Below are 20,575 nucleotides of genomic sequence, written 5' to 3'. Positions count from 1 at the left end.
TAAAAGGATACCGTGGTCAACGGTATCAAAAGCCGCTGAGAGGTCCAGGAGGACAAGGAAGGTGTATTCACCCCTATCCAATGCCCTCCGCATATCATCTACCAGAGCGACCAAGGCTGTTTCCGTTCCATGACCAGTCCTGAAACCCAATTGGTATGGATCTAAATAATCTGTTTCCTCCAAGTGTGTCTGTAATTGCGCAGCCACCACTCTCTCAATCACCTTGCCCAAGAATGGTAAATTAGAGACTGGGCGAAAGTTGTTTAACTCTTGGGGATCCAAGGATGGTTTTTTTAAGATGGGCTTTATTACCGCTTCCTTGAGGGCTGATGGCATTGCACCCTCTTGCAAGGATGCATTCACCACTGCCTTGATCCCTTTGCCCAGTCTCTCTTTACAGCTCATGATGAGCCATGATGGGCAAGGATCAACCAGACAGGTGGTTGGCTTCACAGTACAGAGCACCTTGTCCACTTCCTCAGAGAGAAGAGGCTGAAACCGATCCCAACAGACCGGAATACAACTGGCCGACTCTGGCCCACTTCCTGTCTCCACGGCGAGCGGAAGCGTGCTCTTCAGACATTCGATTTTATCGGCAAAGTGTTTAGCAAAAGTATCACAGGAGATTTTAGAATGTTCCATGGGTTCCTGAGCAACTGGACCAACCAGGCTTCGGACCACTTGGAACAATCTCCTGGGACAACACTCTGCCGATGCAATAGAGGCAGCAAAGAAATTTCTCTTTGCTGCCTTTGTTGCCACCTGGTAGGCAGCTATTGCTTTCAAAGTGGGTCTGCAACTAGCAGAAGGCTGGCCCTACCTGGGTATGAGATGGGGGGAGTAGATGTGCCCTGTGTTAAAATATTGAGTGGGTCTGGTTGTTCCCAAATCTCTTAGGCATACTGGAATAACTGGTTCTAGTAGGTTTTGTTGGTGAGCCCTTGTTGTGTCCATGACATGTGCTGGGGAGGAGTCTTGCAAAGGAGGGACATGGGTGATAGCAACCCAGTTTCAGTGGTCATAGGTGGAAGGAGGTATAGCCATGAGGAGGTGATGGGCTATCATAGAAGATGATAGCAAGGCTATTTACACCTTGTTCCTTGCTCCCACTCTTCTCATGGACAGGTTCCTGGTTGCTCATCTGTGTCTGCTGTTGTTTAACACCAGATCAGTACATAATAAGACCACATTCATCAGTGATTTCATCATGGATAAGGATGCTGATTTTGTTGGAGTAAACAAATATTGCATGGTCACTTTAAGGGATATTTGGGGAATATCCCATGTACCTGTTTACCATGATGTAACTTCCTAATGGGTGGGGTTTAGTTACCTGACTTCCTCCTCCTTTGTCCTGGGGGATTTTTGAATATTCTCCATTGCTGATCTATCCACCATTGACAGAGGCCGCATGGCACAGATGCTCTCTCTGAGAGCATCCATTACTAAAGACCAAGATGGACTGAGACTATTTTTCTTTCATCTAAGCTATAGAGCCTATGTTCCTAACATATGAAAGGTCTTAAGTAAACATTCTTTTCTTCTACCTAAAGGATTGTGTCTGTTGTTATTTATATAGAGAAAGGTGGGGCTAGTTTATTCTCATTCTGCTGCTTGTATTTTTACAACTCTGCTAAGAAATAGGACCAGTCAAATTAGTTCCTATTTCTGTGTGTATTTTTTTATAATACCAAACAGATTTTGTGTGCATTACCAAGACCCGGGTGGGTGACCTGGGAGAAGTTGATCTGACCCAGTTTTGTCCACCTGGATATTTGGTGCAACACCAGGACAGGCTGCAGGGATGAAGGGCAGGGATTGCAGTAATCCATAGGACTTCCATCTCTATCACCAAGAAACCACTCTGTTTTGGAGCTGGCTGTGAGGTCCTGCACCTGGTGTGGGGCCAAGGAGACAGTGAACTGGGTGGGACAGGGAAGTGATTAATGCCTCTGTGCTAGAGGGGGTGGTCCCTGGCTGCCTGAAAGAGGCAGTAGTGAGACCACTCCTGAAGAGACCCTCCCTGAACCCAGAAAGTCTTAATAACTATAGGCTGGTAGCAAATGTTCCATTCCTGGGCAAGGTCCTTGAATGAGTGGTTGCAGGCCAGCTCCAGGCACTCTTGGATGAGAGCAATTATCTGGATCCATTTCGGTTGGGTTTTAGGCCTGGTTTTGGCACGGAAACAGCCTTGGTTGCCCTGTAAGATGACCTTTGTCAGGAGAGAGACAGGGGGGAGTGTGACTCTCTTGTTTCTCCTTGATCTCTCAGTGGCTTTCGATACCATTGACCACGGTATCTTCTGCAAAGACTGGCTGAGTTGGGAGTGGGAAGGACTGCATGGCGGTGGTTCTGCTGCTACTTGGCGGGTTGGCTCCAGAAGGTGGTGCTTGGGGAACATGGCTTGGCACCCTGGACTCTCCAGTATGGGGTTCTGCAGGAGTCAGTTCTGTCCCCCATGCTGTTCAACATTTACATGAAACTGTTGGGTGAGGTAATCTGGAGCTTTGGAGTGCATTGCCATCAGTATGCTGACGACACGCAGCTCTATTTCTCCTTTTCATCTTCTTCAGGTGAGGCTGTCAATGTGCTGAACCAGTGCCTGGCTGCGACGATGGACTGGATGAGGGCTAATAAAATGAGGCACAACCCAGACAAGACTGAGATGCTGCTAGTGGGTGGTTCTTCTGACCGGATGGTGGATGTCCAACCTGTCCTGGTTGGGGTTGCACTATCCCTGAAGGAGCAGGTTTGTAGCTTGGGAGTTCTCCTAGAACCATCTCTGTCACTTGAGGCTCAAGTAGCCTCGGTGGCACGGGGTGCCTTCTACCAACTTCAGTTGATGGCCCAGCTGCGCTCCTATCTGGACAGGGATAACTTGGCTTCAATGGTCCAGGCTCTGGTAACCTCAAGTTAGATTACTGCAATGCACTGTATGTGGGGCTGCCTTTGAAGACAGTTTGGAAACTGCAGCTTGTGCAAAATGCAGCAGCCAGATTGGTAACAGGGACCAGACGGTTTGAACATATAAAACCGATTCTGGCCCACTTGCATTGGCTGCCTGTATGTTTCTGAGCTCAATTCAAGGTGCTGGTTTTAACCTATAAAGCCTTTCAAGGCTTAGAACCACAATACCTGATGGAACGCCTCTCCCAACATAAACCCACCCATACACTACGCTCAACATCTAAGGCCCTCCTCCAGGTGCCTACTTGGAGGGAAGCTGGGAGTCTGGCAACAAGGGAGAGGGCCTTCTCAGTGGTGGCCCCCAAATGATGGAATGAGCTCCCTGATGAGGTGCGCCTGGCACCAACACTGTTATCTTTTCGGTGCCAGGTCAAGACTTTCATCTTCTGCCAGGCATTTTAGCATGTGTTTTTTTAAAAAAAAAAATAAAAAATTTAAATTGTGTTTTTAAATTGTTTTTGTGTTTTAAAATTTGTATATTTGTTTTTAATGCTTTTAATTGCTGTAAACTGCCCAGGGAGCTTTGGCTATGGGGCAGTATATAAATGTAATAAATAAATAAATAAATTAGGGTTGCTGAGTGGTGTACCATACACCCTGCTGCCCAGCAGCTTCTCTGAGCAAGCTGGTGCAGGCCGTTTCAGCTGTGGTATTGGAAGAGCCCAGAACAATAGTCCATAGAACATTGTCCATGCTGAAGCTGCCTGTAGTGTTCCAGCTCGGGACTTTATGGCCTCCATGATGACCATGGAGCTGACTTAAGTTGTCACCAGTTCGATACATAGGGCAGGGCACATCTTTGATTTGGTTTTTGTTCCAGATGAAGGAAGGGGTGGTCTGAAGATGGGGGGGGCGTCATCCCATTATTGTGGTAAGAGTACTTTCTAGTGAAGTTTACACTTACGGCTCCAATCCTCCCCTTCAGGGGTGGTGGATGGATTAAGATGGTCCACCCCCAGAGACTGATGGAATCCACTAGATTTCTGAATGCCCTGGGGAAGTTCCCAATAGATAGAGCAGGTGACTCTGTTTAAGCCCTTGTCACACTGTGGAACAAGAAGACACATTGAGCTCTTAACACAGTTGCCCCTGAGCGCCCTCTTCGGCATTGTGGAGTCCAATGAACTAAGGGCAATTAAACAGGCTGGATGATGGCTAGAGTGCAAGTAGTGAAAGATGTGTTGTCAGGCCTATAGCGTGGCGATGAGGGCAGTGAAGTAGGCCCACTTCTTTGCCTCCGTTGCATCCTCAAGTAGCCATGCAGTGGAGCTTTTCCATATTATTAGGGGTTTCTTGACATCAACTCCAGGACATGGAGTTTTAGACCCTTTGGAGGCCCACTGTGAATTGTTTGCAAGGCACTTTGAGGGTAAATTTGCTTGCCTCCATAGCAGTCGTGATGCCCCATCCACACCTATTGTTGTCTCTAGTAAGGTGTCCAGTGCAATGTCTGCTGCAACTTCTTGGGATCAGTTTCAGTTGATGTGGCCTGATGAAGTGGACAAGATGCCTGATGCAACCAGCAATGTATCTTCTTGACCCTCCTTTTTGGCTTCCTAAAGCTTGCCGAGGGGGTATGACCAAGTCGATTCAGGGTGTGGTCAATGAATCTTTGTGGGATGGAGTGGTCCCAGCCACCCTGAAAGAGGCAGTGATCCAACCGCTCCTGAAAAAGCCCACCCTGGATCCATTGGTTTGTGACAACTGCACTCCAGTCACAAATACCCGATCACTTTAGGGAAGGTGATTGAGAGGGTTGTGGTGCAGCAATTGCAAGTACTCTTGGATGGAACAGATTACCTTGACCTATTTCAGTCTGGATTCAGGCCAGGTTATGGCACTGAATCGGCCTTGGTTGTCCTGATGGATGACCTTTATCAGGAGAAGGAAAGGGGGAGTGCAACCCAGTTGCTCTTACTTGTTCTCTCAGCAGTTTTTGATACTCTTGACCATGGTATCCTTCTGAGCCAGCTTAGTGAGATGGATTTTACAGTGGTTCCCATCCTACCTCTAGGGTCATTCTCAGAGAATAGCATTGAGTGATTGTCTTTCAGCCCCCTGGTAATTGTGCTGTGGGGTGCCACAGGGTACCATCTTGCCCCCAGTGCTGTTTAACATCTATATGAAGCCCTTGGGAGCGGTCATAAAGAGATTTTGGGTGAGGTGTCAGCAGTACACTGGTGATACCAAGGTCTATTTCTCTGTAACATCTGAATCAGAAGAGGCTGTGTAAGCCTTGAACCAGTGCCTGGACTTGGTGGTGGGCTGGATGAGGGCCAATAAACTGAGTCTGAATCCTAGCAAGATGAAGGCGCTGTGGGCGAGTGGTTTCCAAGTTCAGATAATTGGACAATTGCCTTCTTTGGATGGAATTGTACTCCCTCTGAAAGAGCAGGTTTGTAGTCTGGGGGTGCTCTTGGATCCATCTTTGTCACTAGAGGCCCAGTGGACCACAGTGGCTAGGAGTGACTTTTACCAGCTTTGGCTGGTAAGACAACTGCAACTGTTTCTGGACTGGGATTGCCTAACCACTGCATGCACTGGTAACTTCCAGGCTGGATTACTGCAGTGTGCTCTATGTGGGGCTGCCCTTGAAGTTGGTATGGAAGCTGCAGCTGGTGCAAAAAGGGAAGGCGCAACTGCTCACTGGGTCAGGGTATCACCAACATGTCACCCCGATGCTGGAAGAATTGCCCTGGCTGCCCATTAGCAACCGGGCCAAGTTCAAGCTTCTGGTATTCGTGTATAAAGCCCTATGCAGTTTGAGACCAGGATACCTGAAATATTGTCTTGCCCTTTATATACCCAGTCGATCACTATGCTCTGCAGGTGAGGGCCTCTTACAGATACTATCTTATCAGGAAGTCTGTTCCACACAACATAGGATGTGGACTTTTAGTGTTGTGGCACCTACCCTTTGGAATTGCCTCCCCTTAAATATTAGGCAGGTACCATCTTTATTTATTTATTTCATTATTTATTTCATTAAACTTATAGACCGCCCCATAGCCGAAGCTCTCTGGGCGGTTCACAAGAACAAGAACAACATTAAAAATACATAAGCATATACAATATAAAAACACAATTTAAAAGTACAAAATATTAAGAATTAAAACACTTCCAATAAATGCAACATGATTAAAATAATTAAAATGCCTGGGCGAAGAGGAAAGTTTTAACCTGGCGCCGAAAAGATAGTAATGTTGGTGCCAGGTGTATCTCCTCTGGGAGGATGTTCCACAATTCGGGGGCCACCACTGAAAAAGCCCTTTTTCATGTTGCCGCCCTCCGAGCTTCCCTATGAGTAGGCACTCGGAGGAGGGTCTTCGATGTTGAGCGTAGTGTACGGGCAGTTTCATATCGGGGGAGGCGTTCCAACAGGTATTGTGGTCTTGTGCCATGTAAGGCTTTGTAGGTTAACACCAGCACTTTGAACCGGGCCCGGAAACATATAGGCAGCCAATGCAAGCGGGCCAGAATCGGTGTTATATGGTCGGACTGTCTGGTCCCTGTTAACAATCTGGCCGCTGCATTCTGCACAAGCTGCAGTTTCCGAACCGTCTTCAAAGGCAGTCCCACGTAGAGCGCATTGCAGTAATCTAATTTCGAGGTTACCAGCGCATGAACTACTGAAGTGAGGTTCTCTCTGTCCAGATAGGGCTGTAGCTGGGCCACCAGCCGAAGTTGGTAAAAAGCACCCCGTGCCACCGAGGCTATCTGAGCCTCCAGCGACAGGGATGGATCTAAGAGAACTCCCAAGCTACGAATCTGAGCATTCAGGGGGAGTGCAACCCCATCCAGAACAGGTCGAACATCCACCATCTGGTCAGGAGAACCACCCACCAGCAGCATCTCAGTCTTGTCTGGATTAAGCCTCAGTTTGTTAGCTCTCATCCAGTCCATTGTCACAGCCAGACATCGATTCAGCACGTCGACAGCCTCACCTGAAAAAGATGAAAAGGAGAAATAGAGTTGCGTGTCATCAGCATACTGATGGCAACGCACTCCAAAACTCCTGATGACTGCACCCAGTGGTTTCATGTAGATATTAAAAAGCATAGGGGACAGAACTGACCCCTGCGGAACCCCATATTGGAGGTCCCAGGGTGCCGAGCAATGTTCCCCAAGCACTACCCTCTGGAGACGGCCCGCCAAGTACGAGCGGAACCACTGCCACGCAGTACCGCCCACTCCCAAATCAGTGAGTCGTCCCAGAAGGATACCATGGTCGATGGTATCAAAAGCCGCTGAGAGATCAAGGAGAATCAGCAGGGTCACACTCCCCCTGTCTGTCTCCCAACAAAGGTCATCGTACAGGGCGACCAAGGCTGTCTCCGTGCCAAAACCGGGCCTAAAGCCCGACTGAAATGGATCCAGATAATCGGTTTCATCCAAGAGTGTCTGGAGCTGGTTGGCAACCACTCATTCCAGGACCTTGCCCAGGAATGGGACATTAGCTACCAGCCTATAGTTGTTAAAATTTTCCGGGTCCAGGGATGGTTTCTTCAGGAGTGGTCTTACTGTCACCTCTTTCAAGAGGCCAGGGACCACTCTCTCCCGCAAAGAAGCGTTAATCACCGCCCTGGCCCAGCCGGCTGTTCCAGTCCTGCTAGGTTTTATTAGCCAAGAAGGGCAAGGATCCAACCTAGAAGTGGTCGCACGCACCAGTCCAAGCACCTTGTCAACGTCCTCAAGCTGTACCAACTGAAACTCATCCAAAAAATCAGGACAAGACTGTGCGCTGGACACCTCAATCGATTCAACTGCTATAACATTGGAGTCCAAGTCCTGGCAGATGCACGAGATTTTATCCTGGAAGTGCCTAGCAAATTCGTTACAGCACGCCTGAGATGACTGCACCATGTCCGTAGGGCCAGAATGTAATACCCCTCGGACAATTTTAAAGAGCTCCGCTGGACGGCAGATAGATGATTTAATAGTGGCAGCAAAATATTGCTTCTTTGCTGCCCTCACTGCCACCAAGTACAGCTTAGTATAGGCACTCACCAGTGCATAATTGCATCCATCAGGAGTTCGCCTCCATCTGCACTCAAGCCATCTCCTATGCTGTTTCATCGCTCTCAGCTCCGAAGTATACCATGGAGCTGCATGAGCTCTACACCGAAGAGGGCGCACAGGAGCAATCGTGTCAACTGCCCGGGTCATTTCTGCTTTCCACAGTTCCACCAGGGCTTCGACAGGAGCACCAGCCCTATCAGCCGGAAAACTCCCCAGAGCCCTTTGAAAATCCTCAGGAATCATTAGTCTCTGGGGGCCGACCATCTTAATGGGTCCCCCACCCTTGCAGAGGGAAGAGGTCGCTGTAAGTCTAAACCTCAACAAGCGGTGATCTGTCCATGACAAAGGGACTGATGTAAAGCCCCCTATTTGCAGATCACCATCTCCCTGTCCAGTGGCGAAAATTAAATCCAGAGTGTGTCCTGCTATGTGTGTTGAGCCAACAACATGTTGTGACAGCCCCATGGTTGCCATGGAAACCATGAAGTCCTGAGCCATCCCAGATAAGGTGGCCTCGACATGGATGTTGACATCCCCCAGTACCAGCAGTCTAGGGGATCTCAACAGTACATCCGAGACCACCTCCGTCAGCTCAGTTAGGGAGTCCGTTGGGCAGCTGGGTGGGCGGTACACCAACAGAATCCCCAATCTGTTGCGTTGACCCAACATCAAATGCAAATACTCTAGACCAGTAACCACATGGACAGGGTGCTTGGAGAGGAAGATGGAACTCCTATAGACCACCGCCACCCCCCTCCCTGACCCTCAGATCTACCCTGATGCTGATCTACCCTGATCTTTGTTAACTTTTTGGCACTACTGAAGACCTTCCTCTTTCAACAAGCGTTTTAAGCAAAGACCTTATTCCAGTCTGCGTCTGTGTTAGAATTGCATTTTAAGAGGTTTTTACAGCTTTTTAAAAATATATGTTTGTTTTAATGTTTTTAAAGATGTTTGTTTTAATATATTTTAAAGTCTGTTTTTAACATGTTTTAGAGTGTTTTCAGGGTTTTCCTTGTTGCCCTGGACTCCTTTTGGGACAAAGGGTTGCTAGGTGTCTGGTTTTCGCCCAGAGACTTCGTATTTTTGGGATGCTATCCAGGTCTCTGGGTGAGTCACCTTAATCTCCAGACTCTCAGTGTCCAGGTTTTTTTTTTTTAAAAAAATAAGTTTCTAGGTGGTCTGGTTCCCGAGATATACACCAAAACGACAGCCACCCCACTGCAACTTCAGTTAAATGAGCTCGTAGCCGGCTGCTCTAATCCCACCCTTTCAGGTTTGTAGCCAATAAGTCAGGGTTGTGATTCACAAGGCAGTAACTAGAGCCCTTTGTAAGTCAGAAAACTTTTTTCCTGCTTTCCTGAAAATCTCATAAATTGAGTAAGTATATAGCTTTCAATCTTTTTCTCTCTTGTGTGCAGGAGTCAAACAAGTTCAAATTTTTCTGGGCAGTTGAAGATGGCATTATTTGACAACCTTCCCAATACGAAGCTTTAATCCAGTACTTGCTTTTCTGGGAGTAAAGCTGCAATGCTAATTCCACCTACCCAGAGTAAACCCCATTGAATTAATAGGACTTACTTTTGAGTAGGCATGATTAGGATTGTGCTGTAAATTGATGGGGCTTTTGAGTGAACATAGCGAAGAATTGTGTTTGTGTCAGAGCTTGGAAAAGTTACTTTTTTGAACTACAATGTTGGTTATGACTTGCAGTTTGTTATTTTTCAATCCCTGAGGAAAACAGGGGATTAAATGGTTAAATGAGCAGAGCCTGCCGTAATGGCTCAGCTGCAAGATATCACACGGCTGCAGGAGTTTTGTCTGTAATTGTTTTAGGGCCTATAATTGTGGGTGACAGGCAGCAGTCAGTGTGGGGGTGAAGGAGTCTATGTTGTTTGGTATTGCAACGTATGTTTGTGTGATCAGTCTATGCCTAGAATGTTATTTGTGTGCAGCAAATAAATGTTCTTCTTCTACAAAGTTCCTGGTTGGTGTCTATTCCTTATCTATGTGATTCTACACGCTGACTTTTACACCTACAACGGGTTATGGGCCCAGATTTGAACATCTGAACCAGTTGAACCTGCAAGCAGGCAAGCTGAGAGAAAGCAAATACCAGAAAGTTCCGGGTACGAGAGGCTAGGATGGCTGTTCCCTATGCATCTGGAATGCCTCTGGAGCGTCTCACCGACTCCAATTACAAAAGCTGGAAGGTAAAAATGCATATGCTTCTACTGAGAGAAGATTTATGGCACGTTATTGCATTAGATGCACCAGTAAACCCCACGGAGGAGTGGCAGCGCCAAGATCAAAGAGCCAAGGCCACAATAATATTGGGAGTGCAGGATGCTCAACTGTTGAATGTTAGAGATAAAGAAATAGCCAGAGCAGTCTGGGAAGCTCTCCAGAATGTGCATGTTAAAACCACTGCAGGAAGCAAGGTTTTGCTAGCGAGAAAACTTTTCCAAACCCGTCTGCAAGAAGGGGTGAGCATGCAAGATCACATAAAGACTGTACGTACTTTGTTTGCCCAGTTACAGGATAGAGGCGTCGATTACACAGACCAGCAACAGGTGTATGTGTTACTTTCTTCATTAAATCCAACATATGACGCAGTAATTTCTGCACTTGAAGCCATGCCAGACACTGAACTTAAAATGACATATGTTTCTGACAAACTTGTTCAAGAGTGGCAAAGAAGGACGGAAGCAAGAGCGTTGCAAGCAGCTGTAGTAAGCCCAGCTAGAAAGAAAGAAGAAATGAAAGTAAGCAAGTTGAAAAGATGCTATCGGTGTGGGTCCGAGCAACACCTACGGAAAGACTGTACAGAAAGAAGAAAACCTGAACGGGACAAAGACTTTATGTCTGTAAGAGTTGTCTCAAGCAATGCAATACAGGGAGACAAAACAGATGGGACGATATGGGTCATTGATTCCGTGGCGACACATTTTCTCATCAACTCTAAAGAACAATTCAGGACACTCTCCCCACTTTGTGAGGAAGTATCATTGGCGGATGGGTCAAAGAGAGAGGTACTGGGGAAAGGGACTTTATATTTAGAATGCCTTAAAACAGTTCTAACTAACGTTCTTTATGTCCCGACTATGGAGACTAATATTATGTCTGTGTCAAAGTGAAACAAAATGAATTATGATGTGTCATTTTCTAGAGGTGTGTGCACCATAAGCATGAGAGGGGTGGTTCAAGTAAAGGGGCATTTAAAGAAAGCACTTTTTGTAATAGAGCAAAACACAACAGCTGCAGCTAAGAGTGTACAAAATAAACCTATGCATGATGGATGTATACATGAATATCATAGAAAACTAGGGCATGCAAGTTTTTCTACATTACAAATGATGCCTCAACACAGTGCAGATGTAACGTTTAAATCATGTGTGCATTATGTGGACTGCTCCACATGCAAAGAAACAAAAGCAGAAACTGCTCCGTTAAAGAAAGACCGTGATTGCAAAACATGTAGACCATTTGAATTAATTAATATGGATTTGGCTGGACCATTTCGCAAAACAAAATGTGGTGCAAGGTTTTACTTAATTCTAGTGGATCACTTTACTAGATACGGTTTTGTTTTCTTGCTCAAGGCTAAAGCAGAGGCAGAACAAAACATACGTAACTTCATACAGTGGGTTGAAGCAAGTGTATGTATAAAACTGTAAAGTAAATTGTATTCCTCGGAAATTTAAAAAGGTGGGGGAATGTTGGTTATGACTTGCAGTTTGTTATTTTTCAATCCCCGAGGAAAACAGGGGATTAAATGGTTAAATGAGCAGAGCCTGCCGTAATGGCTCAGCTGCAAGATATCACACGGCTGCAGGAGTTTTGTCTGTAATTGTTTTAGGGCCTATAATTGTGGGTGACAGGCAGCAGTCAGTGTGGGGGTGAAGGAGTCTATGTTGTTTGGTATTGCAACGTATGTTTGTTTGATCAGTCTATGCCTAGAACGTTATTTGTGTGCAGCAAATAAATGTTCTTCTTCTACAAAGTTCCTGGTTGGTGTCTATTCCTTATCTATGTGATTCTACACGCTGACTTTTATACCTACATACAACTCCCATCAGCCCAATCCAGTGGCCATGCTGGCTGGGGCTGATGGGAGTTGTAGTTCAAAAAAGTAACTTTTCCAAGCTCTGGTTTGTGTTGTATATGTTTCTCTCCCCCTCCAATCCTATTTTTAAGGCAATTAGGCAGGGTTTACTGCTTTTATTATGTAGAAAACTAATACTGATTTTATTTTATTTTTAATGTTCTGCTATGACCAACTGGTTTTGACAATAAATTATTGTTGTTGTTCTTATGTGCCTTCAAGTTGATTACGACTTATGGCGACCCTATGAATCAGCAACCTCCAATAGCATATGGTAAATGAATTTTACTGCTTTTAAAAGTCGGATAGAAATATCTGTGGGTTATAGGTACGCTCTTAAACTGCAACATTTTTGCCTATTAGTGAATTTCTCTGCTTTTTCTCTGCTTTTTTATCTGGGAGGTAAGAAATGGGATCCTGTGTAAGTAGCTGAGAATGGATTGATCACTAGCATGCTTATTGAGTTCAGTGGGATTTACTCCCCTGCAATCATGCTTAGTTTAGGTGAAACTGACTACAGGGGATGGGGAGGGAAGGAGGAGGAGGGAGGAGGGGAGGAAGAGCAGAGGGGAGGAGGGGATCAGGCAGGACGGGGAGAGGAGGAGAAGGACATGTTTGATCATTTGCATGTTTATTAGGTTCAGTGGGATTTACTCCCGTGCAATCATGCTTAGGATAGGTAAAACTGACCAGGGGGAGGGAGGGAGGGCTGGAGTGGCAGAAGAGGAAGAAGGAAGAGGGGAGGGGAGGGGAGGAAGGAGGGAGAAGAGCGGGGAAGGAGGGGAAAAGCATGTCTGATCATTTGCATGCTTATTGAGTTCAATGGGATTTACTCCTATGCAATCATGGTTAGGATAGGTAAAAGTGACCATGGGGGAGGGGGAGGGAAAGGAAAAGGAGCAGATTGGAGGGGGGCAAAGGAAGGGGGAGGGCAGGTTTGATCATTTGCATGCTTATAGAGTTCAATGGTATTTATTCCCGTGCAATCATGCCTAAGGTAGGTAAAATTGACCATGGGGAGGAGGAAGGGGAGGGGGAGGGGAAACGAGGAGGAGGGGATTGGAAGGGGATGGGGAGGGAAGGGGCAAGAAGGAGGGGTTAGGAGGGAGGAGAAGGGAGAGTGGGTTTGATCATTTGCATACTTGAATTCAATGGGATTTATTTCTGTGCAATCATGTTTGGAAATGGAAATGGACTGCCTTCAAGTCGATCCTGACTTATGATGACCCAATGAATAAGATTTTCATATTAGGAGGTGGTTTTACCATTGCCTTCCTCTGAGGCTGAGCGGTAGTGACTGGCCCAAGGTCACCCAGTGAGCTTCATGGCTGTGTGGGGATTCAAACCCAGGTCTCTATGGTTGTAGCCCAACATTGACCTGGGGGAGGGGCAGGGAGGAGGGGAGGGGAGGAGATTGGGTGGGTGGGCACTGGGCAGAGGGGAAGCCCCTTTCCTTTCCAAAAGGAAAACATTGTAAACAGTATTGTTGCTTTTCATGGTTTCCGCCACTTTTTTATTCTACAGCAGGCACATGTAGCCTCCCACCCAAATTTAAACCAAAGCTGTCCCTGGCCACATCCACAACAGGCCTTTATTTCATTCAGTTCAATGCAAAAGTTCTTAAATTAATTAAAAATCAGCCAGGCACTTTTTAAACTTTTAAACTGCAGAAGATGAAGGTTAGAGTATGGGGCAACGTCAGTAGTAGGATTGCAGATATTCTGTGAACATGGCTGATTTTTAATGAATTTCAACACATTATGAGAACTCTGACAGAGTTCAAAAGGGCTCTGGGGTTTTTCTCTCTCCTTTTAGACTTTGAACTCTCTATTCTCTCTGAGTGTTTTGTGTATCGCCATGAACATTTAGAGGGTTGTTAAGCAAGCATTTCTGAGTTCAGGACTATAAGCTTTGTAAGTTTTTGTTTTGAAATGAGTTTATGGGAAGCATCAGAATGGCATGGGGTATTTTCAATTTAACATTGCGGAATGTGAAAAATCCACACTGGCTATAGTATACAGCCACTCTAGTGGCTGTATAATTATTATATGGGATGTATGTATTTTTACATCTCCAGTGTGTGTATACGTGGAGTCTTTCCAACAATCCCGTGAGGTAGTGTTGCAAACTGGAAACCAAGACAGCTCACAATAAGAAATAAATCTCTTTAAAATCCAATAACCATAGAATAAGTATAAACAGTTGCACGCAGCTTAATGTGGCATAATTCTGAATTTTGGGTTGCGTGAATGATGTTGCTTATCACATGAGGTTGCAGTTTTGTGCACGCTTCCCTGTTTGAGTAAGCCCCACTGAATACATTGGGACTTGATTCTGAGTAAACAAACAGGATTGCACTATAAATATATTTACAAGTTGTGTAAATAAATGACTTATTTGATAGTCATGCTTATATAAATATGTCTTCATACTATGTCTCGATAAGTATCTGATTTCACACTATAGTTGTACAGTATTACTTTCTCTACATTTTCAGTGTGCTCTTCTTCCTTGGGGTGTTCATGGTTCCCCTCTGTTGTTTTCATCATAAGGGGCAGATTAGGCTGAGAGATGGTGAGTAGCCCATGGTCATCCAGTAAACTTTATAGCTGATTTCCATTTTTAAAAAATTAATTAAAATGATTTACATGTAGGCAGAATTTATTAAGTAGATCCACACAATACATTTAAAGCACATCCAACTTGCAATTAAAGCACATGACTTCCCCCAAAGAATCCTGGGAAGTGTAGTTTCCCCCTCATAGTTGTAGTTCCCACCACCCTTAACAAACTAAACTTCCCATGATTCTGTGGTGCGATTCATGTGCTTCAAATATGTTTTGAATGTGCTTTAAATAAATGGTGTGGATCTTCACTAGGTATGATGTATATTTATTAGTGAATTGAAAAGAACAATTTAAAAAGATATATTTTAAAAACAAGGGAAGGGTTGTAGCTCACTGGTAAGGCATATGCTTTGCATACAAAGGTCCAAAATTCAATTTCTGGAAAAGACTATTGCCCAGAATCCTGGAGAGCCAATGCTAGTCCGTGTCATCAGTACTCAGCTAGATGGTACCAAATGGCCTGAGTGGTATAAGACAGATTCCTTTGTTCCTAAAAATGGAAAGAGACCCAAGGGCCACAGTGACTCCAGAATTTATTTATGTATTTTATTTACAACATTTATATACCACTTTGTTGTAAAAAAATCTCAAAGCAGTTTACAGAAAGAATTAAAACAAAAAAATTATTGGCAAAAACATTTACAACTTAGGTATGTTAAAGCATGGTCAGCTATGTCCCAACGCATAATGGACATAGAACTGCAAACCCAACTATCTGTGTCATCTAGCAAGCTCGATACCATCACCTTTTCCAGGGGCTTTGCCCCTGCTCAATACCTTAGTAACCTCCTTATTGCCAGATATAGAAGAGCTTTTACCATGGCAAGATTCAACGTGATGCCATCAGCTTTACTTGAGGGTAGGTTTCGTGGGGTCCCGCGCTCGGATAGGCTGTGCCCATGTGGAACTGGAGAAACTGAGACAATATCCCATGTTCTTTTATACTGTACTTTCTACCAAGATATCTGCACTTGCAGCATTACTCCTATCATTCAATCGATACCTGTCCACGACTCATTATACTATACAAGACATTTACTGCAAGATCACCACCCTCAGATTACATACATCGTTGCTAAGTTCTGCGCCACAGCAATTATAATTCGTAGAACACTGCTAAATCAAAAGTCCATATAAAGAGTATCGACACTGGTTTTAATTTGTTTTAAAAAATGGTTTTAACTGTATGATGATTTTGTATTGGCCATCGGCTGCAATAAATATATATATAGGTTAAAGACAGATATTTTAAAATATTCAAAATAATAAAACCAACAACGAGCTAAAAATAGATAAAAACATAATAGTTTCTACATGCCTGGGTAGGCTTGCCTAAACAAAAATGCTTTTAGCAGGTGCCAAACAGAGTACAATGAAGGCACCTGCTAATGTCAATAGGCAGGGAGTTCCAAAGTGTAGGTGCTGCCACACTAAAGGACAAGAGCAGAACAAGTACTATGTGGCACCCCTAACATGGAAAGCACACCTTGAACTTGGCCTGGTAGGAAATTGGCAACCAGTGCAGATTTCAAAGCAGAGGTATTATGAGCTGAGAGTCTCACTCATGTCAGGAATCGTGCCACAGCATTCTGCACTAACTGCAGCCCCCGGGTCAGGTTGTGTTGCATGGGGATTTCTGTGACCTTGGTTAACTTGGCTGCCAGGATTTTTTTAGTTTTGGTTTTTAGTTAGGAATCCTGTCTGGTTGTGGGATGCTGAGTTTTCTGCCTTACTCATAGGAATTTTGTTGTGGTTGGTATGGTATTGCATTTAGGAAATCATCATTGTCTTTTCTTTTTCTTTTTCTATTTGCATTTCATTTACTTTTATCCTCACTCTCTTTCATCCATAGAAGCAACAACAGTGGTTCCATGAGCTCTGCTCAACTCTCTTAAACCCACTGATGATGCACCTTGTTGTTTGTTTCTTGCCCAACAGTGGTAAAAAAGAATTCACATACTGGGAAGTGTGGCTGCAATTGTTGTTCCCAAGCTGCTACCTATGAAGGTAGACCAAACCATGTGTGTTTTCTCTCTGTCAATTATTATTCACTGGAATTGGGTTGGTTGTCAAAGTGAGTTTATAGCAGCCTACAGGAGAGACAGAAAAGGGTAGAGAATCTTCTTACTCATTTCTCAGACCTCTTTCTGAAGTGAAGGGTCAAATCTGTAAAGAAATTTGGAGGTTAAAATGTAGGGGCATTGCATTCCAGGCAGGGGGTTGCCAACCCGTCTTAGATATGGTTATCTTTGCAGAGGATTCCTAGTCAAGCTTTACCAACAACACAGTCCAAACTATATCTACTAAGAAGTCAGTCCTATTGAGTTCTATGGGGCTTTGTCCCTTAGTAAGTGTGTTTAGAATTGTAGCCTTCGGGGGCATCCATCTTTACTCCTGAGTAACATATCCACAACACTAGGCTCCTTCCTTCCTACAGTTGTGTTGTGGTGAGTGGCCTGGCCTGAGGGCATTTAAACCCTTTTTGCCAGAAGCAAGTTGGCTAGATTAAATGTTCCCTACTCAGCTCCATCTTTTAGCTAAGATTTTTATCTTAATTTCCAATCAGAGAAATATTTTTATTTGAATTGTATGCTCCAAGCAACTGTGATTGATGCTTAATGTATCATGCTTAATGACATCACTTGGGCCCACCCCATGACATCACTTAGGCACACCCCCATGGCATCACTAGGGCCCACCCCCACAATCTCAGGGTTTGGGACGCTTCTGACCTGGGAACCCTAGAAGGGTAGGATATAAATTTAATAAATAAATAAAAAATATGATCAATGATCATGTCATCCAAAAAAGAGGGGCGACTTGCATGAAAACGACCTTACGTACATTGTGGGGAGGGTTGTATACAACGTTGAGACAGATTCCTAGGCTCTACAGGATGCATACCAAATGCACATGGGTTTTCCATGGCTTCATTCCAAACTACAAGGCCTGTGCTTGTTTTGTACTGTGTAACAGTTATACTGTATAACTTCTCTATGCTCCCACCCTGCAAAAAATAAAAAATAAAATCCTGTGTTGCAGTTTGGTGAAGGTGCTAAAATTTTCAGGGTATCCTCCTCACAAAACTGGGGACAGGTGCTGCACAAGTGCCCTATGTTCAAGTACATGTGTGAATGGGGCTGTAGTGATGGGCAGTCAGCTCTAGACACTCTTGGATGAAACTAGTTATCTAGTATCATTCTTGTCCAAGCTCAGGCCTAGTTATAGAACCAACTCAGCATTGGTCATCCTGACAGAAAATCTTTATTGAGACAGGGACATGGAACTGTGACTCTGTTGAGTCTCCTTGATCTCTCTGGAGCAGCTCTCTTGAAAGGGGGTTGGGGGCACTCAGGGCCTGCACCAAAGGGCGGCCAGGTTGGGCCCTGGCTGAGGGCCCCTGTGGCCCAGAAGTGCCCCTGAAGAGTCCCTTGTTAGGGTGGGAGAGTAGCACCCTCCATCCACAGCAGGGAGCTTCCAGGCCGCCCACTCGTTTACTCGCTCTACCTATCTCTCTCCTGTCTTCTGCTGCTGTGCACACTGTGTGAACAGAGCTACCATCAACCAAGATGGCAGCAGAGGCTTCTTTAAGGGGCTGATACCCCTACCGCCATCTTGGTTGATGGCAGGCATGTGCATGCATGTAGCGTACCATGCATGGGTGCCATCAACCAAGATGGGAGGGCATCAGCCCCCTAGAGAAGCCTCCGCCGCCATCTTGGTTGATGGCAGCCCTGTGCATGCAGTGCGTGCAGCAGCAGGAGACAGGAGAGAGGCAGGTGGAACAGGCAGGAGCCATGTGCCCAGGAAAGTCTGGTGCCCAAGGGCCCAGTCATGCTTGGCATGGGCCTGGGGGCACTGTATTATAGTGGTTCTACTCCCACCTTCCAGGTCATTTCCAGATAATAGCACTGGCTAACTGTACATTGGCACTATGGCAGTTATGCTGTGGTGTACCATAGGGGTCTATTTCGTCCCCGATGCTATTTAACATCTAAATGAAGCTGCTGGGGGTGTATTTATCTGTATCATCTGAGTCAGGAGAGGCTGTGATGGTGAGCTGGAAGCCGTAGTGGGCTGAAGGGAAAAAGGAGGGGGGAAAGCACCAAGTGGTGATCTATGCATTTCAGAGAGCATACTATCTCCTTCTTGTGTTCAGCGTGGGACTTTGGTAAAAGATTTTTATTGTTCGGACAGAACAATGGAAATATACAGCCCCACTGCTCCTGAGGAAGGAGATATATTCTCCGAAACATTTAGAGCACTCAGATCACATTCATAGCAACTTCTCTTTTGGATCACAAGTTTTGAAGGACCAGGTCTGCACTGGATGCCAGTTTGGTACTTCAAGTTCAAGGTTTGTGTGTGTGTGTGTTTAGTCAGTGTGGTGTTCAAATCCCCACTCAGCGATGAGCTTTGGAGCAGCCAAGCTCTCTCAGCCTAACCTACATGGCTGTGGTGAGGATAAAATGGAGAATGTGGGTAACCAGAGATGCCACCTTGAGCTCCTTGTGGGAAGGAAAGCAAGCAAGCTCTACAGAGCTTAGCATCTAGATAATTGATGGATCTCCTGCTGCCATATATACCATCTTCTTAATTGTGCCACATCTGTTGAATATTTGCTATGCAGCAACACATGAGAGATGTTCTCTATAATGGCACCCCATTACAGAATGCCTTTCCCTACCAGGTTTGACTGGCACTGATCCTGCTGAGTTTTCAGCTGCAGTTAAAAGCATATTTATTTCCCCAGGCATGGAGATAGCTATGCTTGCCATCACTGGACCTGTCAATTGTTATTGTTTTAAGGTTTTAATTTGGTTTTATTGTGTACAGGAATACCCCGCATTAACGTACGCAATGGGTCCAGAGCGAGTACGTAAACCGAAAATGTACTTAAAGTGAAGCACTACCTTTTTCCACTTATCGATGCATGTACTGCACTGCAATCGTCATATACGGGCATAACTGATGTAAATAACACATTTATAACTAAAATACAGTAGGCCTTATTTTAACAGTACGTACTGTATGCAAGTTTGTAGTTGGAAACTGATCGGGCGGTGGCGTCATGCCGTTAAGTGTCCATTCTTGCAAAGCGAACGTACGTAAACAGGGGAATGGTGCGACTGTAAATATGTCCGTACTCGTGAATGTCCATAAAGTGAAGGTCCGTATAGCGGGGTATTCCTGTATTATGTTATTATATTGTATCCCACTCTGAGAATATTCTAATTAAGAGTGTTAGAAATAAATAATACTGCATAGCTAATCAGATTGGGCCATGTCATATAATCACAAAGTCCACTGAGAGCATAGGCAATTGTTCCCAGGTCAGCATTGCCCATACTCTGAATGCCCCGTTGACAATGGTTGTCAAAAACTGGGGGAAGTAGGACACTTTTGAAACTTCTGAAGGTTTTCCTGACAAGTACTAAAACTATAATACAGCCCTTTAATTAAATTAACTTAAGTCTGTAATGTAGATTATGCCCAAAATGATTGGAAGCCAGTCAGTGGCCACTTAAAAGCTTACGTTGGAATTGTAACCATGTCTGCTCAGAAGTAAGTCCTAGGATTGCAGCCTAAATTACTCCATGAGACCTGTAACTGAATAGGGGAGGAAGTAGGGAAGTGGGTGAAAAACTGGACAATACGTAAGACCTTGTGGGTTTTCTTGACTGTTAAAAGCAGCTACTGCCAGCGACTAAATGCTTGACATATAACTATTACTGGGCCTGAAGTATCTTCTAAGCTATGTTAACGCAACCACATTGGAGAGTGTTACTTTATTAAGACTGCAGTTCTATGAACATTTACTTAGGAATAAGCTCCACTGTACTCCGTGGGACTTGTT

This window comes from Rhineura floridana, chromosome 5 (genome assembly GCF_030035675.1).
Source record: "Rhineura floridana isolate rRhiFlo1 chromosome 5, rRhiFlo1.hap2, whole genome shotgun sequence".
NCBI classification, from domain to species: domain Eukaryota; kingdom Metazoa; phylum Chordata; class Lepidosauria; order Squamata; family Rhineuridae; genus Rhineura; species Rhineura floridana.
The sequence above is the reverse complement of the archived record's forward strand: the minus strand, read 5'-3'. Positions refer to the sequence as shown.